At 39.3% G+C, this 15,042-nt stretch overlaps 1 non-coding gene across 1 annotated transcript; it reads right to left on the bottom strand.

Moving 5' to 3' along the window:
* Positions 1 to 11,028: 11,028 nt before the first annotated feature.
* Positions 11,029 to 11,132, bottom strand: LOC130956871 (small nucleolar RNA R71). The gene has a single exon (XR_009077221.1). It is a non-coding gene; the product is annotated as a small nucleolar RNA R71 (small nucleolar RNA).
* Between the last annotated feature and the right edge of the window lie 3,910 nt (positions 11,133 to 15,042).

Here is a 15,042-nt window from a genome sequence, read left to right as displayed (position 1 = left end):
AACCAAAACATTAATTGTTAGCAAGGATTTTTGAAAAATATGAAATAAAATTAAGAAAAAGATTTTTGAAAAATTAGTTTTAGACTTTTCAAAAACATAAGAAAAAATTGAAAGATGAATGTTTAAAATATGTTTGATGCAAAAAGTTATGAATTAAAACATGAAAAATTGAAAAAAAAATTGAATTGGAAACCAAAATTACCTTCCTTGTGTCATCCCAGCCAGATACCCTGGCTGGCGTTAAACGCCAGGAATCCTTCTTTACTGGGTGTTTTTCTGAACGCCCAGAATGCTGCCAGTTCTGGCGTTAAACGCCCAGAATGCTGCCCATTCTGGTGTTTAACGCCCAGAATGATACCTTTACTGGCGTTAAACACCCAGAATGATAGCCATTCTGGCATTTAACACCCAAAGTGCCTCTTTACTGGCGTTTTAATGCCAGTGAGTTCTTTTTCTATGTGATTCCTCTGCTATATGTTCTATATTTTTTTTTGAATTTTTAATGAGGAGAGAGAAAAACAACAAAATGAAACAAAACATAAAAATTTAAGATCAAAACAAATAATGCATGCAAGAACACTTTGAATATCAAGACAAACACCAAGAACACTTTGAAGATCATGATGAACATCAAGAACATATTTTTGAAAATTTTTAACAAAAGAAAGACATGCAAGACACCAAACTTAGAAATTTGAATGTTTAGACACTATGAATTCAAAAAAGCATATGAAAAACAAGAAAAGTCACAAAACAAGAAAATTTAGAGATCAAACAAGGAAAATCATCAAGAACAACTTGAAGATCAAAGAAGAACACAATGCATGAATTTTCAAAAATTTTAAGAAACTTAAATTAAAAAAAATGCAGTTGACACCAAACTTAAAATTTGACACTAGACTCAAACAATAAAGAAGATTACCCAATCTAAGCAACAAGATGAACTGTCAGTTGTCCAAACTCGAACAATCTCCGGCAACGGCACCAAAAACTTGGTGCACGGAATTGTGATTCACACTTTTCACAACTCCGATACAACTAACCAGCAAGTGCACTGGGTCGTCCAAGTAATAAAACCTTACGCGAGTAAGGGTCGATCCCACGGAGATTGCCAGCTTGAAGCAAGCTATGGTCATCCTGTAAATCTTAGTAAGGAGGATTCAATTGGTTATTTGTTTTGATAATTGAAAGATAAATAAAACGCAAATTAAAATAAAGATACTTATGTAATTCATTGGTGGGAATTTCAGATAAGCATTTGGAGATGCTTTGTTCCATGGCAAGCTGTATGATCCTCTCAATGAAAATGGTCCAGCTACGGTTTCTATACGGCTAATCAACTATCGGATTACTCGTCTTGGATGAAAAATATCAGGCACAGCTACCGCACGGCTAATCATCTGTCGGTTCTCACTTGTGTCAGAATAGGATCTCTCTATCCTTTTGCACACTATCACTGCGCCCAACATTCGTGAGTTTGAAGTTCATCACAGTCATCCCATCCCAGATCATTCTCGAAATACCACAGATAAAGCTTAGACTTTTCGGATCTCAAGAATGCTGCCAACTGGTTCTAGCCTATACTACGAAGGTTCTAACCTCACGAACTCGGTCCGTGGATCAGAGACCCAAGAGACTATACTCCAGCTGTCATCCAATGACTATGTTGAACATCATGTAGACCGCTTGTGGTTGTCAGGCACGCGGATCTTGGCTAAGCGAGTAATGAAGATAGTGGGTGATTGTCACGGGTTACCTCTTCATTCTGACTTAACTGAATTAAGTACGAGAGTATATCTTGGAGAAGAAGTAAGCATTGAATTGGAAGAGAAACAATAGTACTTGCATTAATTCAAGAAGAACAGCAGAGCTCCGCACCTTAATCTATGAGGTGTAGAAACTCCACCGTTGGAAAATACATAAGAGAAAAAGGTCTAGGCATGGCCGAATGGCCAGCCTCCCCAAATGTGCAAAATGATCTAAAGTGATCAAAAAAGCTCCCAATACAATAGTAAAAGGTGCTATTTATACAAAACTAGTTACTAGGGTTTATAGAAAATAAGTAACTAAGTGCAGATAGTGCAAAAATCCACTTCCGGGACCCACTTGTGTTTGCTTTGGCTGAGCATTGAGCTTTACACACGCATAGGCTTTTTCTGGAGTTAAACGCCAGCTTGGATGCCAGTTTGGGTGTTTAACTCCAATTTTGGTGCCAGTTCTGGCGTTTTACGCCAGAAAAGAGTCTCTGGTGGGCATTTGAATGCCAGTTTAGGCAATCAAATTTCGGGCAAAGTATGGACTATTATACATTTCTGGAAAGCCAAAGATGTCTATTTTCTAACACAATTGAGAGCGCCCCAATTGGGTGTCTGTAGCTCTGTAAAATCCACTTCGAGTGCAGAAGGGTCAGAATCCAATAGCATCTGCAGTCCTTTCTCAGCCTCTGAATCAGACTTTTGCTCATGTCCCTTGGTGCACAAAATTGTGATCATCAACAATGGTGCCAAAAACTTGGTAGCACTCTCAAACCTGAATCACACTTTGTCACAACTCCGCCCAACTAACCAGCAAGTGTACTGGGTCGTCCAAGTAATAAACCTTACGTGAGTAAGGGTCGATCCCACAGAGATTGTTGGTTTGAAGCAAGCTATGGTCATCTTGTAAATCTCAGTCAAGCGGATAATAAATGGTTATGAGTTTTTTGAATATTAATAATAAATAAACAGAAAATAAAGATAGAGTTACTCATGTAATTCAATGGTGGGAATTTCAGATAAATGTATGGAGATGCTGTGTTCCTTCTGAATCTCTGCTTTCCTACTGCTTTCATCCAATCCTTCTTACTCCCTTCCATGGCAAGCTGTATGTAGGGCATCACCGTTGTCAATGGCTACATCCCATCCTCTTAGTGAAAAAGGTCCAAATGCTCTGTCACGGCACGGCTAATCATCTGTCGGTTCTCGATCATGTTGGAATAGAATCCCTTGATTCTTTTGCGTTTGTCATCACACCCAATAATCATGGGTTTAAAGCTCATCACAGTCATTCAATCCCAGAATCCTACTCGGAATACCAAAGATAAGGTTTAGACTTTCTGGATTCTCATGAATGCCGCCATCAATCTAGCTTATACCACAAAGATTCTGATTAAGGAATCCAAGAGATATGCGCCCGGTCTAAGGTAGAACGGAAGTGGTTGTCAGTCACGCGTTCATAGGTGAGAATGATGATGAGTGTCATGGATCATCACATTCATCATGTTGAAGTGCAACGAATATCTTAGGATAAGAACAAGCGGAATTGAATAGAAAATAGTAATAATTGCATTGAAACTTGAGGTACAACAGAGCTCCACACCCTTAATCTATGGTGTGTAGAAACTCCACCATTAAAAATACATAAGTGATGAAGGTCCAGGCATGGCCGAATGGCCAACCCCCCAAAATATGATGTGAATTTGAAAATAAGGGAAAAAGGACCCCTAATACAATAGTAAAATGTTCTATTTATACTAAAACTAGCCACTAGGGTTACAGAGATAAGTAATTGATGCATAAATCCACTTCCGGGGCCCACTTGGTGTGTGTTTGGGCTGAGCTTGAGCTTTACACGAGCTGAGGCTTCTTTTGGAGTTGAACGCCAAGTTGTAACGTGTTTTTGGCGTTCAACTCTGGTTCGTGACGTGTTTCTGGCGTTTGACTCTAGAATGCAGCATGGAACTGGCGTTGAGCGCCAGTTTATGTCGTCTAATCTTGAATAAAGTATGGACTATTATATATTTCTGGAAAGCTCTGGATGTCTACTTTCCAACTCCATTGAGAGCGCGCCATTTGGAGTTCTGTAGCTCTAGAAAATATATTTCGAGTGCAGGGAGGTCAAAATCCAACAGCATCAGCAGTCCTTTGTTAGCCTTTTTATCAGAGTTTTGCTCAGGTCCCTCAATTTCAGCTAGAAAATACCTGAAATCCCAGAAAAAAACACAAACTCATAGTAAAGTCCAGAAATGTGAATTTATCATAAAAATTAATGAAAACATCCCTAAAAGTAGCTGGATCCTACTAAAAACTATCTAAAAACAATGCCAAAAAGCGTATAAATTATCCGCTCATCATCCCTCAATTTCAGCCAGATTATACCTGAAATTATAGAAAAACACACAAACTCATAGTAAAGTCCAAAAATGTGATTTTTTCATAAAAACTAATAAAAATGTAATAAAAAGTAACTAAAACATACTAAAAACTATGTAAAAATAATGCCAAAAAGCGTATAAATTATCTGCTCATCAAAGATCTATTGGTAAAAGTGGGGGAGTTTATCTTTCCAACTGATTTTTTTGTGCTTGATATGGAGGAAGAAGCCAACACATCAATCTTTCTAGGAAGGCCATTCCTAGCTACTGTTGGAGCCATACTTGATGTTCAAAAAGGGGAGTTAGTCTTGAGATTACATGAAGAGAAGATGGTCTTCAATGTCTTCAAGGCAATGAGCTACTCCAAGGAATCCATTGGTGAATGCATGATGGTGGACACAATTGAGACCCTAGTTCAAGGAGTCCTTGAGGAAGAACAATGTGAAAAGATCAAAAAGCAAGATCAACTTACCTCAAGTGGTGAGTTACCACTAGAGACTATGAAAGAACCAATCATGCAGGACAAGACAAAGAAATTGGAAATGGAGGCACCAAAGTTGGAGCTGAAAACTCTGCTTCCAAACTTGAAATATGCTTGCTTGGGTAACAATAACACATACCCGGTGATCATTAATTCAAGTTTGAATGAACAACAAGAAGAAGAGCTAATCCAAGTGCTGAAACAACACAAGGATGCTATAGGATGGACACTTGCAGATTTAAAGGAAACAACAGAGAAGGCTAAATTCAACAATGAATGAAGTAGTCTAAAAAGAGGTTTTGAAACTATGGCAAGCAGGGGTGATCTACCCCCATCTCAGACAACCCTTGGATGAGCCCTGTCCAAGTAGTTCCTAAAAAGGGAGGGATTACTGTTGTACCTAATGAGAAGAATGAATTAATACCAACAAGAACAGTGACTGGCTGGCTCATGTGCATCGATTATAGAAAGCTCAATGAAGCCACCAGGAAGGATCATTTCCCCTTACCTTTCATGGACCAAATGCTAGAAAGACTTGCAGAACATGAGTACTACTGCTTCTTGGACGGTTATTCGGGATACAATCATATTATAGTCGATCCCAAAGACCAAGAGAAGACTTCCTTTACTTGTCCTTATGGTGTTTTTGCTTATAGGAAAATGCCCTTTGGATTGTGCAATGCACCTGCAACATTCCAAAGGTGCATGCTCTCCATATTTTCAGACATGGCTGAAAGATTCATAGAAATGTTCATGGATGACTTCTCTGTATTTGGTGATTCATATTCTAAGTGTTTACACCACCTTGCTTTAGTGTTGAGGAGATGTCAAGAAACCAACCTGGTTCTAAACTGGAAAAAGTTCTATTTCATGGTCACTGAAGGGGTGGTTCTTGGACATAAAGTCTCCAAAAAGGGCATTGAGGTAAACAGGGCTAAAGTGGAGGTAATTGAGAAATTACCCCCATATTGCAATGTTAAGGCAGTTAGAAACTTTTTCGGACATGCTGGTTTTTATAGAATATTTATCAAAGATTTCTCAAAAGTTGCTAAGCCTTTAAGTAATCTACTTGCTTCTGATATACCTTTCATATTTGATCAAGAATGCATGATGGCTTTTGAGAACTTGAAAAAGAAGCTTTCCTCAGCTCCCATCATTACCCCACCTGATTAGAATTTGCCTTTTGAACTGATATGTGATGCAGTAGACTTTGCAATTGGGGTAGTGTTGGGACAGAAGAAAGATAACATGGTGCATGTCATATACTATGCCAGCAAAGTCCTTAATGAAAATAAAAAAATTACACCACTACAGAGAAGGAACTTCTTGCCATAGTTTTTGAATTTGATAAATTCATATCATATCTTATTGGCTCTAAAGTTACTATTTTCACTGATCATGTAGCCCTCAAATATTTGCTGACCAAGCAGGAATCCAAGCCTAGGTTGATAAGATGGGTCTTGCTACTTCAAGAGTTCAACATAGAGATAAAAGATAGAAATGGGGCAGAGAACAAAGTAGCCGATCACCTATCAAAAATCCCACATGAAGAGGATGAAGCACATCAATTTAAAGTGAACGAAAGCTTCCCTGATGAGTAGTTGATGATGATTCAAGAAAGCCCTTGGTTTGCTGATATAGCTAACTTCAAAGCTATTGGGGAGCTACCCACCAACATCAACAAGAACATGAAGAGGAAACTAATCAATGATGCTAAACACTATATTTGGGATGAGCCCTACTTGTTCAAAAAGGGTGTTGATGGAATCTTGAGGAGGTGTATCTCACAAGAGGAAGGACAAGATGTGTTGTGGCAATGCCATGGATTTGCATATGGAGGCCATTTCAGTGGAGAAAGAACTGTAGACAAGGTGCTCTAATGTGGATTCTTTTGGCCAACAATATTCAAAGATGCAAAAGAGCTGGTATCAAGGTGCAATGAATGGCAAAAGGCTGGCAATCTATCTAAAAAGAATGAAATGCCACAAAGATTCATCATAGAGCTAAAATTGTTTGATGTGTGGGGGACTGACTTTATGGGGCAATTCCCATCCTCCTACTCAAACAACGATATTTTGGTGGTTGTAGACTACGTGTCAAAGTGGGTGGAAGCCATAGCCACACTAACCAATGACAACAAGGTTGTGATAAGCTTCTTAAAGAAGAATATCTTCAGCCGATTTGGAGTTCATAGAGCTCTTATTAGTGATGGAGGGACACACTTCTGCAATAAGCAACTCGAAGCACTCCTACTGAAGTATGGAGTCAAGCATAGGGTAGTAACCTCTTACCATCCGTAGACCAACGGGCAAGTTGAGATCTCAAATAGAGAACTCAAAAGAATTCTTGAAAGGACTATTGGTAACTCACGGAAGGAATGGTCTAAGAGGCTGGATGACGCACTATGGGCCTATAGGACAGCCTTCAAAATGCCCATTGGTATGTCACCTTTCCAACTGGTGTTTGGGAAGGCTTGTCACTTGCCAGTAGAGCCTGAACACAGAGCATTCTGGGCTCTAAAGATGCTGAATTTTGACAACCAAGCTGCTGGGGAAAGGAGGCTGCTATAACTCAATAAGCTGGAAGAATTCAGAAACCACGCTTATGAGAATGCCAAAATGTACAAGGAAAACACAAAGAAATGGCATGACCAAAAGATAGCAAGGAGAGAGTTCACAGAAGGTCAAAAAGTGTTGCTATACAACTCGAGGCTAAAGTTCTTCCCACCGAAGCTTAAGTCTCGATGGTCTGGACCCTTCACCATCCTCAAGGTCTCCCCCTATGGTCATGTAGAGCTCATGAAGGATAAAACACAGAGAACTTTTACTGTGAATGGACATAGACTCAAGCACTACTTGGGAGGCTCACTGGATGAGCAGAGAGTGAGCTACCACCTCAGTTGAAGAGGGAAGAACGTCAAGCTAGTGATGATAAAGAAGCGCTAGTTGGGAGGCACCCCAACACTCTATATCATTTTGATCTCTTGCTTTCTAGAAGTAGCTTTAAAATTGCCAATTTAGATAGTTTAAGTTCCAGTTTAATACTTTTGTTCATCTTTCTTTCTAAGAGTAGATTGTAAGTGATAGATTAGGTAGTTTAAATGTCAGTCCATGTTTGATAGTGATTCTTCAATTTGTTTTCCTTTCCTTGTTTTCTTTTTCTGAAAATGCAAATTGATGAACACACTTATTGATGATGAGTGATTGGGCAGGGAACTAGCTAAAAAGCTAAGTTTGGTGTGGCCACTAACCCACTTAATCTAGGCTTACAACCCTTTGAATGAATTAATTTTGAGAGTAAGCCCAGAGATTAAGTTTGGTGTGGCCACCACCATATGATGTCCACATAGCGAGCCCAGCATGTTCTTAATCTTAATGCATTAAGTAAATTGGCTATGCATACAAGGTCACTTTAATGTGTTCAGAAGGAGTTAAAGAATGTAAAAGAAATGAATTTATTTTACCTCTATGAACAGATTAAATATCAGATGATAAACCCAATTTATTAGATGCAAGGAAATTAAGTTTGGTGTCCCAAGGGACACTCATTAAATGCATTTCAATTATATGTTATGAAAAGGAATATAAAGAGGTTATTTCCACTAATGGTGTTTTGGTTTTCACTTCCAGGAGAGATGATGGGGACCCACATGATTGATATCTCATCAAAAAGGAAGTCAAAGTGTACTTGAACTTTTGAACTTAACACATGCAGAGAATCAAAAGAAAAGAAGGGTTGGTGCCTCTTCCCACGCTAGGCGCCACTTCCCAAGTGGAAAAAGATAAATTGCTTTTAAATCCCACCACAACCCTCCCTTCGAGCCTGCACTTCTCACCACTATAAAAGCCAAACACTTCCCACCACTCTTCACTCTTCCACCCCACCTAGTCTCACATGCGAAAGAACCATCTTCTCTTTCTCTTTTCTTCTACTTGATTAGGGACAATCAAGTCCTAAGTTTGGTGTTGTGGAGCAAACCCTTGCTTTGCTCTCTATTCTTTTCTTTACCCTTCTTCCAAGCTCTTCACCATTTCACACTTCTCACCCAATGGCACCACCAAGAGCATCATCATCAAAGAAGAGAAAGACCAAGGAACCAACTTCAGGATCCTCCTCAAGCTACAATGAATACAAGTTCCTCTCATCATTCAACCAAAACCAATTTTATGGTTGGGTGAGTGAGAGGTAAATCATTCCAGAAGTTGGCTTCCAACTTGGTAGGAATGAGCACCCCGAGATCAATCGGGAAATCAACAACAGAGGATGGGCACTCTTATGAAACCCACCAAGGAAGGTGGTGGAAAGTTTGGTTAGAGAATTCTATGCCAATGCAGTGTCCCAACCTGGGCAACCTTATGGATATCTGAGCTATGTTAGGGGAAAGCCATTGATTATAGCCCCTCCAACACAGACAGAATATTGATGGTAAAACAAACAAACTGGAAGTTAAACGCCAGAAATGTGAAATGCACCAGGGAGCCATTTCCACGTTTAAGCTCCAGTTTAACCTTAAACTGGAGCTTAAACGTGTTCGACCAAAATCCACACTCCAGGGTTGCTTTCTTCATTTCCACGTTTAAGCTTCAGTTTAACCTTAAACTGAAGCTTAAACGTGTTCGACCATTCTCCTCCAGGGTTGCTTTCTTCATTTCCACGTTTAAGCTTCAGTTTAACCTTAAACTGAAGCTTAAACGTGTTCGACCATTCCACACTCCAGGGTTGCCTTCTTCCATTTCCACGTTTAAGCTTCAGTTTAACCTTAAACTAAAGCTTAAACGTGTTCGACTATTTTACCCTCCATGGTTGCTTTCTTCCATTTCCACGTTTAAGCTTTAGTTTAACCTTAAACTGAAGCTTAAACGTGCTTGAATTATACCACCTCCAGGAGTGTCCAACGTTTAAGTTGCAGTTTAAGCTTAAACTGCAACTTAAACGCCACTATTTGAAAAGGTTTCTGGGCCAAAGATATTGCAGTTTAAGTTAGCATTTGAGCACAAACATTAACTTAAACGTACTCTGGTATGAAACCCAATTGAATATCATGGTTTATGGGATTGGGCCTGAAGAATTGATGAGTCTGGAATTTCAATTTGTTGAGTCATGTGTCATTACTTGATTATCACTAAGTTGGCTCAATGAATGTTACAGAATTGGATCAGCAGCCTCATCAAGATTATGGATCATAAACCCAAAGCAAAAGGAAATCAGGGAAAGGCCTCAAAGCCCAAGAAACACAACAGAAGCTCAATTTAGAAAGTGTATAAATAGGATAGAATTTAAGTTAGTTAGGGACGGAGAGACTTTTGGATCATTTTTCTAGTTTTCATACTTTTTGTAATTGAATTCAGAGCTATGACTCACTAAACCCCTTTCATTGGGTTAGGGAGCTCTATTGTAATTCAATGAATCAATAATAGTCTTTATCTTCTTCTTCAATCTTTTCTCTTGAATTTTGTTAGAAAGCTTCTCGATCTAATTCCATTGGTTAGTTGTCTTGGGAAAGAAACTATCCATAATTGGAATCCTTCGGAACCTTGGGAAAGGAATGGAGGATTCATGCTAGAGAAGCTTTCTCACAGTGAATTGGATTGGGGTTTGGATGGATATTGTGACATGTAATCCTACCAAATTGTGGTTCATGAAACTGTGTGGTATAATCAGTGATCGAGCATCATCTCTTCTTATGAACATTTAAACCAAGGGATTGGGAATTTGTTTGTTTTTAGAGAGAATTGGTGAGCCAAGGGATTGGGATCCAATCATATAAGATTGCCAAGAAAAATTCAATGAATGCATTGGTTGGGGAAGGGATAAAAAATGTTTTGATTCGGAGATCTCAATATCTCCTGAAACCCAATGAATTCCCCATTTCTGATCTACCACTTCTCTTTACATTCTGCAATTAAATTCATGCAATCACCCCGATCCCTTTTTAATTTCAGCAATTTAGCTTCTCGCTCTTTAATTCATGCAATTTAAGATTCCGCAATTTCAATTTCTTGCCATTTACGTTTCCTGCCAATTTTACATTCCGCAATTCTCATCTAAATCTTGATTCCGCTCAACTAGAACACACTTCTAATCCGAATTGCTCACTCAACCAATCCTTGTGGGATTCGACCTCACTCTATTGTGAGTTTTTACTTGACGATAACCGGTGCACTTGCCGGAAGGAATTTTTGCCGGAAGTGCTAATGAAGATCCAAACCAACATCTCACAAAATTCCTGAGAATTTGCGACACTGTGAAGTCCAATGGAGTCCAGGAAGATGCCTATAAACTGCTCTTGTTCCCATTTTCACTTAGGGACAAGGCAGCTAAGTGGCTGGAATCATTCCCAAGGGGGAGCCTAACAACCTGGGATGAGGTGGAAAGCAAGTTTCTGGCGCATTTCTACCCCCCACAAAAGGTCAATAGGCTTCGATCTGAGGTTCAGACTTTTAGACAACAAGATGGTGAAACTCTCTATGAGGCATGGGAGAGGTTCAAGGATTTGACAAGGAAATGCCCACCAGACATGTTCCATGACTGGGTGCAATTGCATATTTTCTATGATGGACTTTCTTATGAATCAAGGAAGGCTGTAGACCATTCATCAGGGGGTTCATTGAATAGGAAAAAGACTGTGGAAGAAGCCATTGAAGTGATTGAGACAGTGGCTGAGAATGAGTACTACTATGCTTCAGAGAGACACAACACTAAGGGAGTCATGGAGCTGAAACATGTTGATACAATTCTAGCCCAAAACAAGGTGTTTGCCAAGCAACTAGCAAAGCTCACCAGGAAATTAGAAACAAATCAAGTGGCTGCAATACACACACAAGATCAAGAGGAGGTAAGCACTGAAGGAGGTGATTGGGAAGAGGCCAACTATGTGGGAAATCAACAAAGGCAACCATATGATCCACATTCCAACACTTACAACCCAGGCTGGAAAAACCACCTAAACTTTGGGTGGGGAAACCAGCAAACCCAACCACAAAACCACAAACCTTACAACCCCAACCAACATAATAATTCCACATACCAAAACTCCAACCAAAGATCATACCAAGCCACACAAAACACTTACTCCCAACCACCATATCATGGCCAAAATAATCAACCTGCCCAACCTAATCCGAACCAACAATTTCAAGATCAATTAAGTAGGATAGAAGGAATGCTTGCAACCATGGGTCAGGACATAAGTGAGTTGAAAAGCTTTAGGGAGGATGTGAGATCTACCTTAAGGAACCATGGTGAAAAACTCAAGAGGATGGAGTCTCGAGTAGGAGAGCTATCTCAACAGGCCCCCAAGTCAACTGCAGTGTTCCCTAGTGACACAGAAAAGAATCCTAAAGGGGAACAAAAGGGAGTGAGATGGGAAGAATGCAAGGCCATCACCATATTGAAGGAAGTCTCAGAAGAAGAAGGAATCAGACCCTCAGAACAGGAGCCAGAAATCTTGATGGAAGGTGTGGAAGAAGCTAAGCAGGAAAGTAAAACTGAGCAAGCCAAGGAACTGCAAAATAAAGGCATGCTGGAAACATACCAACCAAAAGCACCATTTCCTCAGAGGTTAGGAGGAGGTGAAAAAGGGAAAACATATTCAAGGTTTTTAGAGACATTTAGGTCTCTCCATATCAATATTCCCTTTCTTGAGATTCTCCAGCAGATGCCTACACATATCAAGTATTTGAAGGAATTGCTGAGCAAGAAAAGAGTTTTGAAGGGAGGACAAACTGTAATAATGAACAAAGAATGCAGTGCCCTCATCAAGAAGGACATAGTCTCTAAGAAAACAGACCCAGGAAGTTTTCATATCCCCTGCATCATAGGGAAAACAAAAATTGACAGAGGATTCTGTGATCTAGGAGCTAATATAAATGTGATGCCTCTGACTCTTATGAAGAGGCTACAACTGAATGAGGTGAGATCCACTGATGTAATCATACAACTGGCTGACAAAACTCAGAAGCAAGCTGAAGGGGTAGTTGAGAATGTGCTGGTGAAAGTGGGAAATTATTTCTTCCCCACAGACTTTGTCATTTTGGACATGGAGGAAAGCTACCTACACCATATCATTCTGGGAAGGCCATTTCTAGCCACTGCTAGAGCGCTCATAGATGTAGAACAAGGAGAGCTAATTTTGAGAATACATGATGAACAGCTCATTTTCCATGTTTTCAAACCTGCATCTGAGCCTGAACCAGAACCTGAAAAGCCTAAGGATGATAGTAGCCATCTGTGTTTGGAGGAAAGCAACCCAGCAGCTGAAACTCTGAAACAGTCCTTGGAAGGCAAACAAGAATTGCAAGAGTTAAAGCCACAAGAATCAATAGAAACAGCTCAGAAGGATCCTCCTGGCATAAGGGTCAATGAAGAAATCCTCAAGAGAGAGGGAAGAATTGTAAAGAAATTGCCAAGAGGGTGGAGAAACAAGAAAATTCCCACTGAAGGTTTCTCTCCGGGAGATAAAGTGATATCAAGTCATTATCTGCCAATCCCACCTGGCCTCAAAACCATTCCTTCCCAGCTCCCTCAAGTGTTCACAATCAGGAAAGTTCTTTCTATGGAACATTTGGAAATCATGAAGGAATCAAATGGGGACGTTTTCATAGTGAGAGGAGAGGACATCAAGCACTACAATCCACCCTAACAAGGGACAACCGTCAAGCTAATGACGTTAAAGAAGCGCTTGTTGGGAGGCAACCCAACTTGAGGTAATACTCCTTTGCTGTTTCTTTTATTTGTTTCAATAAAAAGGTGAAGTAGTTTCTGTGCATTGCAAAGAATTAAGTTTGGTGTTTCACACCAAACAATGAATTCGTGGATCAATAATTCAAAGGGGAATGTGTGACTCTAAGTTTGGTGTTCCACCATACAGATCAACTGAACACAACAACCTTTGAATTATATGAAAGGAACAACCATTCTAAGCAATCACAGAAATGCTTAAAATCCTTAGCAGCAACTTCATTCCAAGGAGAATTCAAGGATTCAAAGAGCAGAGGAGTAAGTAGGAGACTAAGTTTGGTGTTCACACACCAACTTAAGACTCAGACACTTGCCCATACATAGTTGAGCTAACCACTCAAGTGCTTGAGAAGCAAGCAACTTCATCACTCTTTGCAGGAAAGGAAACAAGGATCTTAGAAAGAACATGAAGCAACAACTAGGAGAAGAAGGAGAAATCAAATTGTTTCCTGGCAACAAAGAGAAAACAAGAAATTTCACAAGGTGGTGTTGTTCCTTGACCATTCTTTAAAAGGCAAACAAAAGCATGCTTGTTCTGGTTTAAACTGTAATTGTTGAATCTTTCTGGAATGTGAAGTTTTTTTTTTGTATGAGTGTTGGTTTACTGCTTTGAATAAAGTGAATGCCTAGATGTTTGGATATAAATTCACCTTCTTAAACAAATGCTTGCCATGCTTGTTCTGTTTTCTAAAATAAAAGAAAAGTTTGAACAAAAGTAACTTGGCTCAATTAATGACAAATCAAGTAGAATTAAGTGGTGGTATGCATGCTTGATTGTTTAGTCAGATCACTGGAAATTGAATGTAGAATTATCATTTTTGTGTAGAAGTTTGAATACTGTCTATGGATCTTGATGAATAAATGTCTTTGGCCATGAAAAAGAAAGAAAAAGAAGAAGAAAAAGCCACTGAAAAAGGGCAACCAAAAAGCAAAAAAAAATTGAGAAAATAAACTAGGCACCAATGGTTTGAACTTCTGAGACAAATGCCTGTGGTGTTTATGTATTAAGGATATGCTTGGATAAATAGGTTCTGAGGAGTGTTTCAACACTTGGTAACTTGGGTTAACTAACCCGGGATTATCAACCAAAAGTCCATTATCAAGAGCAACCTAAATACAAAACATTTAGTCACACAAAGAGGTGCTGGGCACCAATGTCTCAAGAAGAAATGTGAACTAAAATGCCTGTAGTGGATATGTGTAGTGCACTGATAAGAAAAAGAAAATGCCAAAGGCTTGTGCAACACATGACACTGAGCAAACAAGGAGCAAAGGAGCTCTAAGAAAAAGAAAAACAAAGAAGGGAAAAGTGCCAAGGACATAAGAATAACAAGAGGCCATAGCAGTGTTTGATGGATGCAATGAAAAAGTGATAATCTTACCTGATAAGAATGAAAAAGTGATGCTGCAACTTTCTGCATAAAACCCTTCTGATGAACTTCAAATGCTTGCTAATATAGCCAATGTAATTGCTTTCTGTTTCATACTTTCTTCTCAAATAACTCAGGACTTGCTTAGGGACAAGCAAGTATTAAGTTTGGTGTTGTGATGCCAAGGCATCTTAGGCTAGTTTCACTAGCATTTTTTTGTTAGTTTTAGTTGTTTTATACATTTTCTTGAGCTTAAAGTAACCAAGAATGGTTAAATGCATAACAAAGCAATGAACCATCCAAACAGTATGATTTTGATG

Source organism: Arachis stenosperma, chromosome 1, assembly GCF_014773155.1.
Source record: "Arachis stenosperma cultivar V10309 chromosome 1, arast.V10309.gnm1.PFL2, whole genome shotgun sequence".
Classification (NCBI taxonomy): domain Eukaryota; kingdom Viridiplantae; phylum Streptophyta; class Magnoliopsida; order Fabales; family Fabaceae; genus Arachis; species Arachis stenosperma.
This window is presented reverse-complemented; position numbering and strand designations above follow the sequence as displayed.